Source organism: Cherax quadricarinatus, chromosome 67, assembly GCF_038502225.1.
Source record: "Cherax quadricarinatus isolate ZL_2023a chromosome 67, ASM3850222v1, whole genome shotgun sequence".
In the NCBI taxonomy this organism is placed as follows: domain Eukaryota; kingdom Metazoa; phylum Arthropoda; class Malacostraca; order Decapoda; family Parastacidae; genus Cherax; species Cherax quadricarinatus.
Genome location: NC_091358.1, coordinates 19,817,577 through 19,835,256, shown reverse-complemented (window position 1 = coordinate 19,835,256; position 17,680 = coordinate 19,817,577). Strand labels below are relative to the sequence as shown.

General features: G+C 40.8%; 1 protein-coding gene across 1 annotated transcript in view; it reads right to left on the bottom strand.

Annotated features, from left to right (window-relative positions):
- The window catches only part of LOC138854709 (organic cation transporter protein-like), a 115,756-nt gene that overhangs the window by 11,149 nt on the left and 86,927 nt on the right, over window positions 1–17,680 (bottom strand). The window lies entirely within an intron of this gene.

Genomic DNA, 17,680 nt, shown 5'->3' with positions numbered 1-17,680 from the left:
AGAGAAGGTGGAGAGGATGTGATGGGTGGGTGTGCAAGGAGAATGGTGGGGAGAGAAAGTGGAGACAGCCTAGTCGTGAAGAAACTGGAGCACAGGCAAGAAGGCTGGCGCCTATATACCGGCGACAGTTGGTAAGGGACGTGTAGCAGACGAAGACACAGTTACTGGTAGGTGGGATTTCCCAGTGGAAGTAGGTCATACTCTAGGGTCGGGTTAGTAGTAGTAGTGAAGAAGATTGTGTCCTGTGAACCAAGAGTCCATGAGTTGCAGTGTCTGTCAAGTTGTACACGAATGGCATAAAATACCGACAGACTGGTTATAAATGACCATAATTTTTGAACATTAAAATGGTATAAAATACCGACAGGTTGTTAGGTAAGACACATATGCAACAGTTAGGTATCTTTATTATGAAACGTTTCGCCTACACAGTAGGCTTCTTCAACTTTTCTGTACTTGACTGAAGAAGCCTACTGTGTAGGCGAAACGTTTCATAATAAAGATACCTAACTGTTGCATATGTGTCTTACCTAACAACCATAATTTTTAAAGGGGTGGACCGGTAAGCCAGCGGAAGGCCTCGGTCAGATGACCAAAAGCTCCAAAGGCGGGTCATCATCTGACTAAGACCCGCGTCAGGAAACATTTGTCCTGTTTCCTGACGAACCTTACCTAACCTAACCGACAAGATGAAAATTGAACATATGTCTAATTTTCTTCTTGTCAGTACTGTGTAACATTCATTTCCATATTTCCACTGGATGAATCCACTTGCCTGCTACAATAATGGTCTGACCGGGAATAAAGAAGACATCACATACAAAATTTAAACTTGTACAAGAATGTTATGCAATACCGACAAGATGAAATTTAGACACATGTGCAACATCTCGGTATCTTTATTGTAGACGTTTCGCCATCTGTTGGCTGTATCAATACAAATTCTAGGACATAATTTGAAGACAGTAGAACTATATACAAAAGATGAGGTAATCAGTCCCTCATCCTTGTATTTAGTGTGAAGAACACCGTAGTCGTAAAATCTGTAGATTTTGAGTGGGAATAGATTATCCATGAGCGTGTCATTTCCTCACCACGACTATTTCCCAAAATTATCTTCAACCAAATTTTGTTCATTGAGCAGTTATTTGTTGGTAGGAAAGGTCCCTCACTGTTCTAGAAACACTTTGAACCCAGCATTATTATTTTTATTCTTAACGCATTACGTAGAATTGCTTTCCCAGTATCCTTGGCGAACTTCAGAAGTTCAAAAAATACTTATGCTGTTCAGTCACTTCTGGTATGAGAGTTCGAGAGAGACTTCGACACAATCCAGTTCCCTAGGTTCAGTGTCGTCAGGTATAATCTGGTCAGTAAACTCAACATCACCACCACCTTCGTCTTCCCGTACTGTCATGTCCACGTTCACTCTGGCAGCCTCACTTTTATTCTCTTCTTAATCGGAATTATCTGATTTGACTTCTTCCTCAACTTGTGAGGCATTTGTACTTGATCCACCATCAGATTCTAACAAACTTGTAGCAGGTGCAGGTGACTCCATGGAACGTGTCGAAAAATTCGTTCCAGACTTTTCAAAGAAAAGCATGAAGAACTTACTCTACTACTTGGCTTCCTCTCTCTCTCCAACTTCCGTCTCTTACGTCCTTCAGCTCCTCTCTCCTTCTTCTTCATGAAGAAACGCTTCATGGTCTTCTTACACAATGCTCAGAAATAAGGAAATGACACTTTTAATAAGAACATTAAACTTCACAGATTTTGTATAACATTTTAGATTGCCTCCCTATTTTGTGCAGGAAAATAATCTAGCTGCCAGTTGCCACTCAGCACTGGTACTATGAGGTATGTGCTCATGTAGCTCCTAGCACTGTACTTTTACTTAGTAATTTATATAAGTTGTTTAACAATCTAGTCATTCAAGTGCTTCTCACCAGTGATAATGAAAGACAAATCATATATCTGAAGAAAATTCCATATATCACTATCCGTGGATGACTTTTCTGATTTTAATATAAACTTCTCAGTGGCACCCCCTTTAATTGGCGCCCAGGGCAAGTGCCATGCCTGCCATACCTTACTTACGCCATTGAGTGTACTCACCTATTTGTACTCATCTATTTGTTGTTGCAGGGGTCGAGTCATAGCTCCTGGTCCCGCCTCTTCACTGATTACTACTAGATCCTCTCTCTCCCTGCTCCATGAGCTTTATCAAACCTCGTCATAAAACTATGTATGGTTCCTGCCTCCACTACGTCACTTTCTATTATATTCCACTGCGTAACAACTCTATGACTGAAGAAATGCTTTCTACCATCCCTTTGACTAATACGAGTCTTCAACATCCAATTGTGACCCCTTGTTTCTGTTTCTCATCTCCGAAACATCATGTCTTTGTCCACTCTGTCTTTTCTGTGCAGCGTTTTATGTCGTTATCATGTTTCCCCTGACCCTCCTGTCCCCCAGTGACGTCTGGCCAATTTCCCTAAACGTTTCTTTATAGGACAATCCCCTTAGCTCTGGGACTAGTCTTGTTGCAAACCTTTGCACTTTCTCTAATTTCTTGACGTGCTGCATACTCCAGCATGGGACTGATGTATATGATGTACAGAGTCTTGAACGATTCCTTACCGAGGTATGTGAATGCTATTCTTAGGGTTGCCAGACGCCCATATGCTGCAGCAGTTATCTGATTGATGTGCGCCTCAAAAGATGTGCTCGGTATTATACTCACCCCAAGATCTTTTTCCATGAGTGAGGTTCGCAGTTTTGGACCACCTAGACCATACTCTGGCTGCGGTCTTCTTTGCCCTTCTCCGATCTTCATGACTTTGCATTTGGCAGGGTTAAATTCAAGGAGGCAGTTGCTGGGCCAGGCTTGTAGCCTGTCCAGGTCTCTTTGTAGTTCTGCCTGATCCTCGTCCGATTTGATTCTCCTCATAAACTTCACATCATCTGCAAACAAGGATGCTTCTAAGTCTATCCCTTCTATTATATCATTCACATATTCGAAAAATATCACAGGTCCTAGGATTGGCCCCTGTGGAACCCCGCTCGTCACAGACGCCCACTCTGACGCCTCGTCACGCACCATGACTCGTTGTTGCCTCCCTGTCAGATATTCTCTGATCCATTGCAGTGCCTTTCCTGTTATATGTGCCTGATCCTCTAGCTTTTGCATTAACGTATTAACGTCTTGTGAGAAACTGTGTGAAAGGCCTTCTTACAGTCCATGAAAATGCAGTCCACCCCTCTCTCTCTTGTCTTGCTTCTGTCACCTTGTCATAAAACTCCAGTAGGTTTGTGACACAGGATTTTCCTTACCTGAAACCGTGCTGGTTGTCGTTTATAAGCCTGTGTCTTTGAAGGTGATCCACCACTCTCTTCCTGATGATCTTCTCCAAGACTTTGCATACTATACACATCAGTGACACAGGTCTGTAGTTTAATGCCTCGTGTCTGTCTCCTATTTTAAAAGCTGGAACTACATTTGCCATCTTCCATACCTCAGGTAGTTGCCCAGTTTCAATGGATGTGTTGATCTTTGTTAGTGGCTCACACAGCATCTCTGCTTCCTCCCTAAGGACCCACGGACAGATGTAGTCTGGTCCCACTGCCGTTGAGGTATCACATTCACAGAGCAGCTTCTTCACCTCCTCCTCGGCTGTGTGTGCCTCATCCAGCACTTGTTGGTGTATCTCCCTGTTCTGAATTCCCAGAGCCCTTCCTGTCTCCACTGTAAATGCTTCTTTAAATCTCATGTTGAGCTCCTCACATACTTCCTGGTCGTTTCTTGTGAACTTCCCACCTTCCATCCTCAGCCTGATTACCTGGTCTTTGACTGTTGTTTTCCTCCTGATGTGGCTATACAACAGCTTCGGATCAGACTTGACTTTCGATGCTATGTCATTTTCGTATTGTCGTTGAGCATCCCTTCGTATCTGTGCACATTCATTTCTGGCCCTTAGGCTGATCTCTCTATTTTCCTCGTTCTGGTCTTCCCATTATTTCTGTTTCCCTTGAGAACAAATCTCTCCACTGCCTCCTTGCATTTTGTTGTCACATAGTCTATAATTTCTTGTACTGGCTTTCCTTCCAGTTCTCTCTCCCACTGAACGTCTTGCAGGAAATTCCTCATGCCTGTGTAGTGCCCCCTTTTGTAGTTCGGGTTTTCAAGTCCTATTGCTGCTAATCTCTCCAATTGTAGCTCAACTATGAAATCAAAGCACAGAACCACATGATCACTAGCTCCAAGGGGCCTTTCATATGTGATATCGATTTACAAACTACTCAAGGTGAGTACTAGGTCCAGTCTTGCTGGATCATCCTCACCTCTCTCTATGGTAGTATCTCTAACATGTTGATGCGTGAGGTTTCCCAGTACCACATCCAACATCTTGGCTCTCCATGTTTCGGGACTCCAATGGGGCTCCAGGTTTTCCCAGTAAATCTCCTTGTGATTGAAATCACCTATAACTAGTAACTTTGCTCCCCTCATGTGAGCTCTTATGGCCACCTTGGGTGGAGTGCCAACCATTGCTCTGTTGGTCGCGTCGTATTCTTCTCTTGGCCTCAGTTCTGTGACAGGTTGTACATTACCATCTTATGGCCTTCAGACTGGATTATTGCTATTATGTAGTCCCTTTCGCCCATTCCATCAATTCCTTCCGTTTCCTCAAATCACCACCGGTTTTTAATGAGTAGTGCAACTCCTCCTCCCCTTCTGCTCCCTCTATCTTTCCTGAGGATTTGATATCTGGGACGAAAAATTGCATCTATTATGATGGTGAGTTTCGTTTCTGTGACTTATTAGTTATTCTGTCAGTGATGACGTGTACTTAGTGAGTGGTGATGTGTACTTAGCTCTGTGAAGACCTGCTTGTGTGTTCTCTGTGAATCTGAACCAGGATGCCCTTTCTTGAGCAACTTTACCAGCAGCTGAAAGAAGAGCTTAGGGTTGCTAAGCTGGAGATACGGCGATTAACGGAGGAGAACAAGAGGATTCGAAGTAATCCTCCTGTTGTGAGTCCCCAGGTTAAGAGGGAGCTTGGTCAGTGGCCTGGCAACATGGAACCAAGCTAAGGATCAAGAAGACTGTTGGAGAGGCAGAAACAACGAGGACCCAGAAGACTACTGTGGAAACTTCCAACCCATTTTCGGTGCTACCTGACGAATGTGGGTGTTCTACTGGGAATATCACAACGAACACCAAGGAAGCATTGGCTGATGTGAGTGAGACATCCCTAGAAACCCCAACGAAAACCATCGAGAACGTCTGGACGAATTCCACAAGTGAAGTTGTAATGCTACCTGACAAATGTGAGTCGACTACTGGGAGCATCACGATGGACGACGCCAAGGAAGGTAAAAACATTGTTGTTGTTGGGGATAGCCAGATTAGGTACATGGATAGGGCATTCTGCTTGAAGGATAGAAGTAGGAGGCAAAGAGTGTGTTTTCCTGGGGCTGGGATGAAGGATATTGTTAGCCATCTGGATGACAACATGAGAGGTAATGGGAGCAATCCTATTATCTGTCTCAGTGCAGGAGGCAACGATGTTGGCAGACCTAGGAGTGAGGAACTGATTAGCAGGTATAGGTCAGCAATAGAGATAATTAGGAGGAAGGGTGGGAAACCTGTCATATGTGGTATTTTGCCAAGGAGAGGAGTTGGAAATGAATGGTTGTTCAGGGCAATTGCTGTCAATTGTTGGCTGGACATATACTGTAAGGAAAATGCAGTAACATTCATTGACAACTGGGACCTCTTCTATGGCAGAAATGACATGTATGCCAGGGATGGGGTTCACTTATCTAGGTTTGGGGTGGGAGCACTGGCCAATGCAGTTGAGGGAGCAGTTAGGTCTTTAAACTAGAAATAGATAGTGGTATGGGTTTTCGTGGAAAATCAATGAATTCTGAGTGTAGCGATAGTGTGAGTTTTAAGGAAACCAGTTATAGGCAGAATGAGGAAGAGTTATTGATGAATAGAGGAAAGCCAATGGCATTAGGTGATAAGGAGAGTAACAGGCAAAGTTGAGGAGCAGAAATCAGCAGGAAGAAAAAAGAGAAGGGAGGTTCCTTAAATATATATTACACAAATAGTCGTAGTGCTAGGAATAAGATGGATGAGTTGAGACTAGTTGCTAGTGCAGGTAACATTGATGTATTTGCCTTAACTGAGACGTGGTTCAATACGAAAAATCGGGATATGCCTGCTGAATGTCACATACAGGGTTTTAAATTGTTCCAAGTAGACAGAAGTATCGGGAAGGGGGGTGGAGTGGCACTCTATGTCCGAGATCGCTTGAACTGTTGCATAAAAACAGGAATAAAGTCTGAAACCTATACTGAGTCTGTTTGGATAGAATTTTCAGATAGGCATGAAAAATTGATTTTAAGTGTAATATACCGTCCCCTAAACTTTGATAGGGACCAAGGGAGACTACTATGGGAGGAAATTGTTAAGGCCACAAGGCACGAAAACGTAGTAATTCTAGGAGACTAACTTTAGTCATATTGATTGGAATTTCTTGACTGGGAATTTAGAATCAAACGACTTCTTAGAAGTAGTTCAGGATTGTTTTTTGAAGCAGTTTGTGACAGAGCCTACAAGGGGAAATAACCTGCTTGATTTAGTTCTGGCAAACAATGAATAATAATTTAGAAATTTCAGAGGAACTTAGTGCTAGCGACCACAAATCAATTACATTTAGCATTGAATGGAAGTATGATAGTAGGGATAACTCAGTAACAGTTCCAGATTTTATCTTAGCAGATTACGATGGGCTTAGAGAACACTTATCATCTGTTGACTGGGGTAACAAAGAGAGCTATCAATATGACAGTTTTCTGAACACTATACATGCTGCCCAAAGAACATTTATCCCGTATAAAGAAATTAGATCAAGCAGAAATGATCCAAAATGGATGAATAATAGGCTCAAATATCTTTTAGGGCATAAGAAAGGAATTTATAGGCGTATCAAAAGAGGTGAGAGTCATCTTATGAATCAGTATAATGATATTAAGAGGGACGTTAAAAAGGGGATAAGAAAAGCTGAACGGGACTATGAAATTAAAGTTGCCAGGGATTCGAAAACTAACCCAAAAAGTTTTTTCCAGATGTATAGAACAAAAATTAGAGATAAGATAACTATGGGCATCTTACTGACAAGGAGAACAAATGTGCTCAATTTTAAATAATTATTTTCTCTCGGTTTTTACACAGGAAGACACTTACAATATCCCAGTAATTAATTTTTATAGTGGGCCTGAAGAAGATAAATTATGTAACATCACAGTCACTAGTGAAATGGTTATGAAACAAATAGATCGACTGAAGCAAAATAAGTCGCCGGGGCCTGATGAGGTTTTTTCAAGGGTTCTTAAGGAATGCAAAATGGAACTCTGTGAACCATTAACTAATATTTTTAATTTATCTCTTCGAACAGGTATTGTGTCTGATATATGGAAGATGGCTAACGTAGTTCCTATTTTTAAATCAGGGGATAAGTCATTACCGTCAAATTACCGCCCAGTAAGCCTGACCTCAATTGTAGGTAAATTGCTAGAGTCAATTATAGCTGAGATTATAAGAAGCCATCTGGATAAGAATAATCTGATTAATGATACTCAGCATGGATTCATGAGAGGCCATTCTTGTCTAACTAATTTATTAACTTTCTTCAGTAAAACTTTTGAGTCTGTTGATCACGATAAAGAATTTGATATTATTTACTTAGATTTTAGTAAGGCTTTTGATAGAGTTCCACACCAAAGACTGTTAAAAAAAGTGGCAGCTCATGGCATTCAGGGAAAAGTGCTCTCATGGATCGAGTCATGGTTCACAGACAGGAAGCAGAGTGTGTCCATAAATGGGGTTAAATCCGAGTGGGGATCTGTAACAAGTGGCGTTCTACAGGGATCAGTCTTGGGCCCATTGTTGTTTATAATATATATCAATGACCTTGATGAGGTATTACTAGTGATATGAGCAAATTCGCCGATGACACAAAGATAGGTAGGATAATTGATTCAAACGTAGATGTTAGGGAACTTCAGGAGGATTTAGACAATCTCTATTCTTGGTCAGAAAAGTGGCAGATGCAGTTCAATGTAGATAAATGCAAGGTTCTGAAGCTCGGGAGTGTCCATAACCCTAGCACTTATAAGTTAAATAATGTAGAACTTAGCCATACAGATTGCGAAAAGGACTTGGGGGTTATGGTGAGCAGCAACCTTAAACCAAGACAGCAGTGCCTAAGTGTACGTAATAAGGTAAATAGATTATTGGGATTTATATCAAGAAGTGTAAGCAACAGAAGTCCAGAGGTTATACTCCAGGTTTTTACATCATTAGTAAGGCCTCACCTAGATTGTGCAGCTCAGTTCTGGTCTCCATATTACAGAATGGACATAAATTCGTTAGAAAACATTCAGCGTAGAATGACTAAATTAATACATAGCATTAGAAATCTTCCTTATGAAGAAAGATTGAAGACTCTTAAATTACATTCACTTGTTAGACGAAGAATGAGGGGAGACATGATCGAAGTGTATAAGTGGAAGATGGGTATTAATAAAGGGGATATTAATAAGGTCTTGAGGATATCTCTCCAAGAGAGAACCCGCAGTAATGGATTTAAATTAGACAAGTTTAGATTTAGAAAGGACATAGGAAAGTATTGGTTTGGAAATAGGGTAGTTGATGAGTGGAACAGTCTACCTAGTTGGGTTATTGAGGCTAGGACTTAGGGTAGTTTCAGATTTAAGTTGGATAAATATATGAGTGAGAGGGTTGGATTTGAGTGGGACTTGCAAATGAATGGATTGAGTTATCAGAGCTTACTTCTTGGGTAGCATTGAAAATTAGGTTGGGCAAATGTTTTGTTAGTGGGATGGATTGTAAAGGACCTGCCTAGTATGGGCCAACAGGCCTGCTGCAGTGATCCTCCTTTCTTATGTTCTTATGTTCTTATATTCTTTTCTGAAACTGTGGTCTGGGGGGTACATTGTGCTTGGTGAAGTGGGAGACCTGATGAGGAACTATGGGTGGTTGTTGTGAGGGTGGAGTTTGTAATAAGGTGTGTGGGGGCATTGGATATAGCATGTGTGTTTTGGGTTAAAACGTTTGGATGCCTTGGGGCTGTCCTGATTGCGGGGCTTCAGTAGGTGGTTGTGAGTGATGTATTTGAGTCTGGGTTCTCCTGTTCATCTCCATCTTCACCTCTCTTTCCTCCTTTAGTCTTTGTACCCTCTCTTTCAGTTTCTGCTTTTCTTCTCGTGTTCTGTCGTGGTCGAGATACACCTTCTGGTACACCGGCATGTCCCTTAGTCTTGTTTTCTCCTGTAGGATCCTGTTTCAAGTCAATTTTGCCTTGAAAGTCATTTTGACTGGCCTGGTTCTTCCTCTTGCACACCCCCCTATTCAGAAAGCGTTTCACTATCTTTCAGGTTGAACCAGGTGTCTGTTAGAGCATTAATATATATACTACCTGCTCTTGTAAATAATCTAAGCTCATCTATCTTATTTATTACACTCCAATTATTAGTATAGTAAACCTTAATAAGGGAGCTGTCCTCTCCCATCCCTCTTTGCTTATATCCAACTCCATTGTCTTTAACTGTAACCTTTCATGAATAATGTTATTAAAACATATCCTTGAGATATCTTGGTAATACCTTTTGTTTTCATCCCTCATACTGTAAACTGTTTCACCCCCCTGCCCCACACAAACATACCTCTATCTTCTATCAGTTTAAAATCCTAGACAAGTCAGCAATGGCTCCCTCGATCAAGTTTGCTAATGTTACCACCCCTACCCTCAAAGAGATGTACCCCAGCCCTTGCATAAATATCACGTTTGCCATAGAAGTTGTCCCAGGTGTCACTGAATGGGATTGCAAGTTATTTGCAGTAACTGTCTAGGCAGCAGTTGCCCTAGACATCCATTCATTGCCCACTCCCTTTCTAGGCAAGATGCTACCTATGATCGATACCCCTCCCTTAGACCTTACTAAATCTATAGCTGACATGTACTTATCCAGCAACTTCTGTCTCCAGCCTGTCCCAACATCATTTCCACCAGCACTGAGACAGATACTGGATTTGTTCCCATTACCTGACATGATATTATCCAACCTGTTGACTATGTCAACATCTGCTCCAGGGAAACACTGTCATGGGGATTCGTCAGGAGATAATAGAATTAAGAAATACATACACTGGATTTCTTGGAGGCATATAATTAAGAGAGTCTTGAGAGGAGTCCGGCCTGCCTGTCGAGTCTACTAGCATGGAAGTGAGAGCGGGGCTTCTAGCCTACGGCTAACGTGTGAATCTCGTGACATCACGGCTAACAAAAGAGCATGTCTATAATGTAGGTGGGATGATCTAAATGTACTACACAAGTACACAGGTAACACTAACTCTTAATCTCAAATAGGCAAAACAAATTACTCAAAACAGAGTAATGACAATAGTTTACTTTAAATATTAAACTAACAGTGAATTTGTTCAAAGAAATTTCAGTAATATGATTAAAAATGATACAAGACAGAACTGGGAATTGAAGACTTACAAAGTAGCAGGAAACAAAGATAAAACATCAGGAGTTTACTCACTATACTGATGAATAAAGTTACTTGGGCTATGGTCTTCCCTCGAAAAAAAGATAATAAAATGTCTTGTTTGTCCCACACCGCTGCCACCATTTGTCGTGGAGATAATAGGAGTAAGAAATACTCCTATTATGGGGAATACATTTTTGCTAATTTTACTGTAAAAAACCTTAAGACGCCTATAACAATTGGTGCCATTTACCGGATACCTCACACAAACATCCCAAATTTCAGTGAGAAATTAAAGTCACTAATAACAAACAGACAAATGAATAAGCACCACCTTCTCTTAGCTGGAGACTTCAACATCAACCTTGGCTTACTAGATGATCAACCTGTAACTGATTTCATCAACAATATGAACAACTCACTTCTCATACCAACAATAACTAAACCAACCAGGCTCACTGAGACAAGTGCAACCATCATAGACCACATATGGACCAATATACTAGCCCCCCTTAAATCAGGGATAATCACAGATAGCACTACAGATCACTACCCTACCTTCCTCCTGACAAACATTAGTAAACCACCACTTGAATACAACAAAGTCTCATTTAGACTCCATGACGAGGCCTCAGTAAGGAAGTTCACAGCTGACCTAGAGACTGTTGATTGGCCTACAGAATTCTCCAAGGCCAATGGTATTGATGACTGGACAGACATCTTTATTAACAAATTACTTAGACTATACAACAAACATTGTCCTATAAAAACAAAACAGATCACAAACAAACGGCTTGGTTGCCCATGGCTAACCAGCACCATTCTGAAATCCATTGACAAGAAACACCAATATGAAAAGCAATATAGACAGGGCTTAATACACAAAGATATTCTTAAACACTATTCATCAGCTCTCACCAAAGTAATAAAAAAAGCCAAACAACTATACTACTCCAGTAGATTCACAGACACTAGAGGAGATATAAAAAAGACCTGGAAAACACTCTCTCAGATTCTAGGGACCCACAAACTGAGAAAAACCAAGAATTTTGTCCTAACTAAACCTAATGAAACACCACTACATCCCACTGACACAGCTAACAAGATAAACGACTTCTTCTCAAACATAGGATCTAATCTCGCCAGTAAAATCCCACATACCAATGCCCATGCCGGGGACTACCTAGATGGAAATTTCCCTAATCCCTTCTATCTTGCACCAACTGAGCCCACGGAAGTCATTGAGATCATAAAGTCACTTAAAAATAACTCGGGGAATCTGTCTCATGTCCCACCATTACTGTACAAGCGAGCGGCCCATGTCCTTTCGCATGCTATTTCATTACTTTTTAACAAGTCAATAGAGACTAGCACCTTCACGAAACTACTCAAGATGGCAAGGGTTACACCAATACATAAAGGTGGTGACCCTACAGACTTAAACAACTATAGGCCAATATCTAACTTACCATTGCTATCCAAAATCTTTGAGAAACTTGTGCACAGGAGACTGTATTCATTTATAACGGCTCAAAACATACTCAACCCCTGCCAGTTTGGATTCAGGAAAAATAAAAGCACTAATGATGCAATCATAAAAATGCTAGATCTGCTTTACACAGCACTGGAAAATAAGGAATATCCACTAGGAATTTTTATTGACCTAAGAAAAGCTTTTGACACAGTAAACCACGAAATCCTAATCCACAAACTTGACCACTACGGTATAAGAGGCCATGCGCTTGCTTATTTCAAATCTTACATTACTAATAGGTATCAGTACGTCACCATTAAAGACACAGCATCAGCAACACGGCCACTTGATACTGGAGTTCCGCAGGGAAGTGTCCTTGGTCCCCTGCTCTTCCTCATATACATCAATGACCTACCAAACGTATCCCAACACCTAAAACCCATTCTCTTTGCTGATGACACGACTTATGTCATCTCTCACCCTAATCTTGCCACCCTTAACACCATTGCGAATGAGGAGCTGATTAAAATATCGACTTGGATGACAGCCAACAAACTTACGCTTAACACTGACAAAACTTACTATATTATGTTTGGTAGCAGAGCAGGAGATGCACAAATTAACATTAAGATTGACAACACTCTAATTACCAGAAATAATGGGGGAAAATTCTTAGGCTTATACCTTGACAATAACCTGAATTTCAGCACCCATATCCAGCATATAGCCAAAAAAGTATCCAAAACGGTTGGGATCCTCTCCAAGATACGATACTACGTGCCGCAAAATGCCCTTCTCACACTATACCACTCATTTATTTATCCATACCTCACCTATGCTATTTGTGCTTGGGGATCAACTGCAGCAACACACCTAAAGCCAATAATAACCCAACAAAAAGCTGCAGTAAGAATAATCACTAAATCCCATCCCTGGCAGCACACCCCCCCACTCTTCAAAGATCTAAACTTACTCCCAGTTCAGTACATCCACACTTACTACTGTGCAATCTATATCTACAGGGCCTTAAACTCTAATATCAACCTTGACCTTAAACGCTTTGACAGAACCCACAGGGATAACACCAGAAACAAACATCTCTACGACATTCCCCATGTCCGACTAAACCTTTACAAAAATTCAATGTATGTCAAAGGCCCTAAAATCTGGAATACCCTACCTGAGAACTCTAGAACTGCAGACACATTCATCACCTTCAAAACTACCATTAGAAAACATCTTATCTCCCTGATACACCCCGTCAACTAACTTCACGAATACCACCTGGTGGTTCACACTTACACTGGCACACTCATTTGTCCATAAACAGAAATATTAATCTCAGTCTTAATATAATGAATCCTGTGATACTCCAATACTGAAACTATATACTGTGCCAAAACAAAAGCATTCACACTGCTAAACTCACAAAATAGTATTTAGTCACTTAGCCATAATACCAACTTACCTCATAATTTGTAATATTTTACATTTAAGAATAATACTAAATATGCCCGAAATGCCTAGCCATGCTAAGCGTTCTAGTGGTACACTCTGTAATCTCAATTTTACTACATGTTAAACCAAACAATAACCAAATTTCTGTAAACTCAGCATTGTAATCCTTATAGAGAATAAACTTTGAATTTGAATTTGAATTTGAATTTTGGAGGCATATAATTAAAAGAGCCTTGAGAGGAGCCCGGCCTGCCTGTTGAGTCTACTATGCAAGTGAGAGCAGGGCTTTTAGCCTATGGCTCACATGTGAGTTAGCCATTGAACATGTCATATATGTAACTGGGATGCATCTATGTGTACTACACAAGTACACAAGTGACACTGTTGACAACACACCCTCTGTCTCACCTTCCTATCTCTATTACAGAAGGCACAGTCCATATATCTTATCTGTGAGTCACCAACCAAAAGAGTGTTCTTACCTCTATTAGCAAGGGAAATAGTACCTTTAACTTCACTGACCACTGAAGTACACTCATCCTGGAGAGCAGAGAAGTGATTTCCTACCTTCAAATCTTCTCTCTAAACTTTCCTTATTTTGATGTTCCTCCCATTACTGGGAACCACTTACCACTTGTAGCAGTTCCCAGACTGCTCCTCACTGCTGGTGGCCTTTTTATCCTTACCAACTCCAGTCACCTTACAGTGAGTACCAGACTGCTCCTCACAGCTTGTATCTTTTACCCCTCACCCATTCAATCCATCTCACACTCACTCCCAAACCAATATAGGCGAACCTTCAGCCTCCTAATTTCCTCCTGGAGAAGTAGGATTTCCTTCTTCAACACTATAACCTCAGATTTTAAAACACTCCAGAAACAAGCCATGGCTTTGTAACTCTCTATACTAATCCCCAAATCAGCTCAGGACCTTATGACCACTCGTGGCCACTACCCACTAATTATGCTAGTATCTGTAGATAAATATAAGTAAATAAAAGAATTACATGATAGAAAAATAATCAAATCATTACTGAACAAGTGAGTGTCTTCGAGTACACCTGATCTAGCTGCCTAGTTCGTGACGGTAATAGCTCGAGAACAACCTAACAGAACACGTATTGAATAACTGGACGAGGTCATAAGGGGAGGGGGTTACTGGGACAACGTACCCTGATGAGCTCGCCATAGAAGGTGAAGGGACCCCCCAGAAAAGGTGACCACAGCAACGGTTGCCACACAAGTCCTTTCCTCACTACTGTTGACTACAGGAAGGACGGACACAACAAATCATATATGATATGAAGCGAAAAACTCGTGTGAATCGTTCAGCACAAGAAAGAGTGGATGGTTGATCTACCACGCAGTAAATGCTAAGCAGACATGCAACTCTCGCAGCCAGAATCTCAAAAAATGTCCCTTCAATTGGGATTTCTTGATGTGGGTGACAGACCCAACGAAATGGACCTAATTCTCTCTTTTGTGGATCGAACCTGATTTTTCTCGGGTGCTATTATATATATATATATATATATATATATATATATATATATATATATATATATATATATATATATATATATATATATATATATATATATATATATATACATATATATATATATATATATATATATATATATATATATATATATATATATATATATATATATATATATACATTCTACGGAGTTAATGCCCCTACTCCATGAACATGAGAATAATAATAATAATAATAATAATAATAATAATAATAATAATAATAATATAATAATAATAATAATAATAATAATAATAATAATAATAATAATAATAATAATAATAACAATAATAAAATAATAATAATAATAATAATACCGTAAGATATAAAAATACATCATGAAACAAAATTATATAATTCCAAGTGAGTTGCTGCTTAATATCTAGTAGGGCATATAATTATTGTTCTTGTTTGGAGAAATGTGTCAAGAACTATTTCTGAAGGATGGCAGTGCAGTGACCTTACTCTTGAAAGATGGGTATGGTTGCTACACTCCAGAGGATGGATGTACAGTGACCTTACTCTTGAAAGATGGGTATGGTTGTTACACTCCAGAGGATGGAAGTACAGTGACCTTACTCTTGAAAGATGGGTATGGTTGCTACACTCCAGAGGATGGAAGTACAGTGACCTTACTCTTGAAAGATGGGTATGGTTGCTACACTCCAGAGGATGGAAGTACAGTGACCTTACTCTTGAAAGATGGGTATGGTTGCTACACTCCAGAGGATGGAAGTACAGTGACCTTACTCTTGAAAGATGGGTATGGTTGCTACACTCCAGAGGATGGATGTACAGTGACCTTACTCTTGAAAGATGGGTATGGTTGTTACACTCCAGAGGATGGAAGTACAGTGACCTTACTCTTGAAAGATGGGTATGGTTGCTACACTCCAGAGGATGGAAGTACAGTGACCTTACTCTTGAAAGATGGGTATGGTTGTTACACTCCAGAGGATGGAAGTACAGTGACCTTACTCTTGAAAGATGGGTATGGTTGCTACACTCCAGAGGATGGAAGTACAGTGACCTTACTCTTGAAAGATGGGTATGGTTGTTACACTCCAGAGGATGGAAGTACAGTGACCTTACTCTTGAAAGATGGGTATGGTTGCTACACTCCAGAGGATGGATGTACAGTGACCTTACTCTTGAAAGATGGGTATGGTTGCTACACTCCAGAGGATGGAAGTACAGTGACCTTACTCTTGAAAGATGGGTATGGTTGCTACACTCCAGAGGATGGAAGTACAGTGACCTTACTCTTGAAAGATGGGTATGGTTGCTACACTCCAGAGGATGGAAGTACAGTGACCTTACTCTTGAAAGATGGGTATGGTTGCTACACTCCAGAGGATGGAAGTACAGTGACCTTACTCTTGAAAGATGGGTATGGTTGCTACACTCCAGAGGATGGATGTACAGTGACCTTACTCTTGAAAGATGGGTAAGATAAGATAAGATAAGATTTCGTTCGGATTTTTAACCCCGGAGGGTTAGCCACCCAGGATAACCCAAGAAAGTCAGTGCGTCATCGAGGACTGTCTAACTTATTTCCATTGGGGTCCTTAATCTTGTCCCCCAGGATGCGACCCACACCAGTCGACTAACACCCAGGTACCTATTTGCTGCTAGGTGAACAGGACAACAGGTGTAAGGAAACGTGTCGAAATGTTTCCACCCGCCGGGAATCGAACCCGGGCCCTCCGTGTGTGAAGCGGGAGCTTTAGCCACCAGGCCACCGGGCCACCATGGTATGGTTGTTACACTCCAGAGGATGGAAGTAAAGTGACCTTACTCTTGAAAGATGGGTATGGTTGTTACACTCCAGAGGATGGAAGTGCAGTGACCTTACTCTTGAAAGATGGGTATGGTTGCTACACTCCAGAGGATGGAAGTACAGTGACCTTACTCTTGAAAGATGGGTATGGTTGCTACACTCCAGAGGATGGAAGTACAGTGACCTTACTCTTGAAAGATGGGTATGGTTGTTACACTCCAGAGGATGGAAGTACAGTGACCTTACTCTTGAAAGATGGGTATGGTTGTTACACTCCAGAGGATGGAAGTGCAGTGACCTTACTCTTGAAAGATGGGTATGGTTGTTACACTCCAGAGGATGGAAGTACAGTGACCTTACTCTTGAAAGATGGGTATGGTTGTTACACTCCAGAGGATGGAAGTGCAGTGACCTTACTCTTGAAAGATGGGTATGGTTGCTACACTCCAGAGGATGGAAGTACAGTGACCTTACTCTTGAAAGATGGGTATGGTTGTTACACTCCAGAGGATGGAAGTACAGTGACCTTACTCTTGAAAGATGGGTATGGTTGCTACACTCCAGAGGATTTTTTAAATACGGATGTGTGTGCACATCTGTCAAGACAACTGTTAAATGAGTGATAATAAATATTTCTTTGTTATGGGAGAATCACTGTTCCCTGGTGGGACACAACTAGTTTTTTTTTTTTTAATAAGACAAGCAAAGTGGAAACTGTATTGTAAATAAAAACATTATCTGTGTTCGATGACTTCTTACGACAGCAATAAATTAAAAAAACCTACATTCTAAAGTTTGTATTTAAAAAGCAGAATTCCATTGTTGAATACTTGAAATGACTT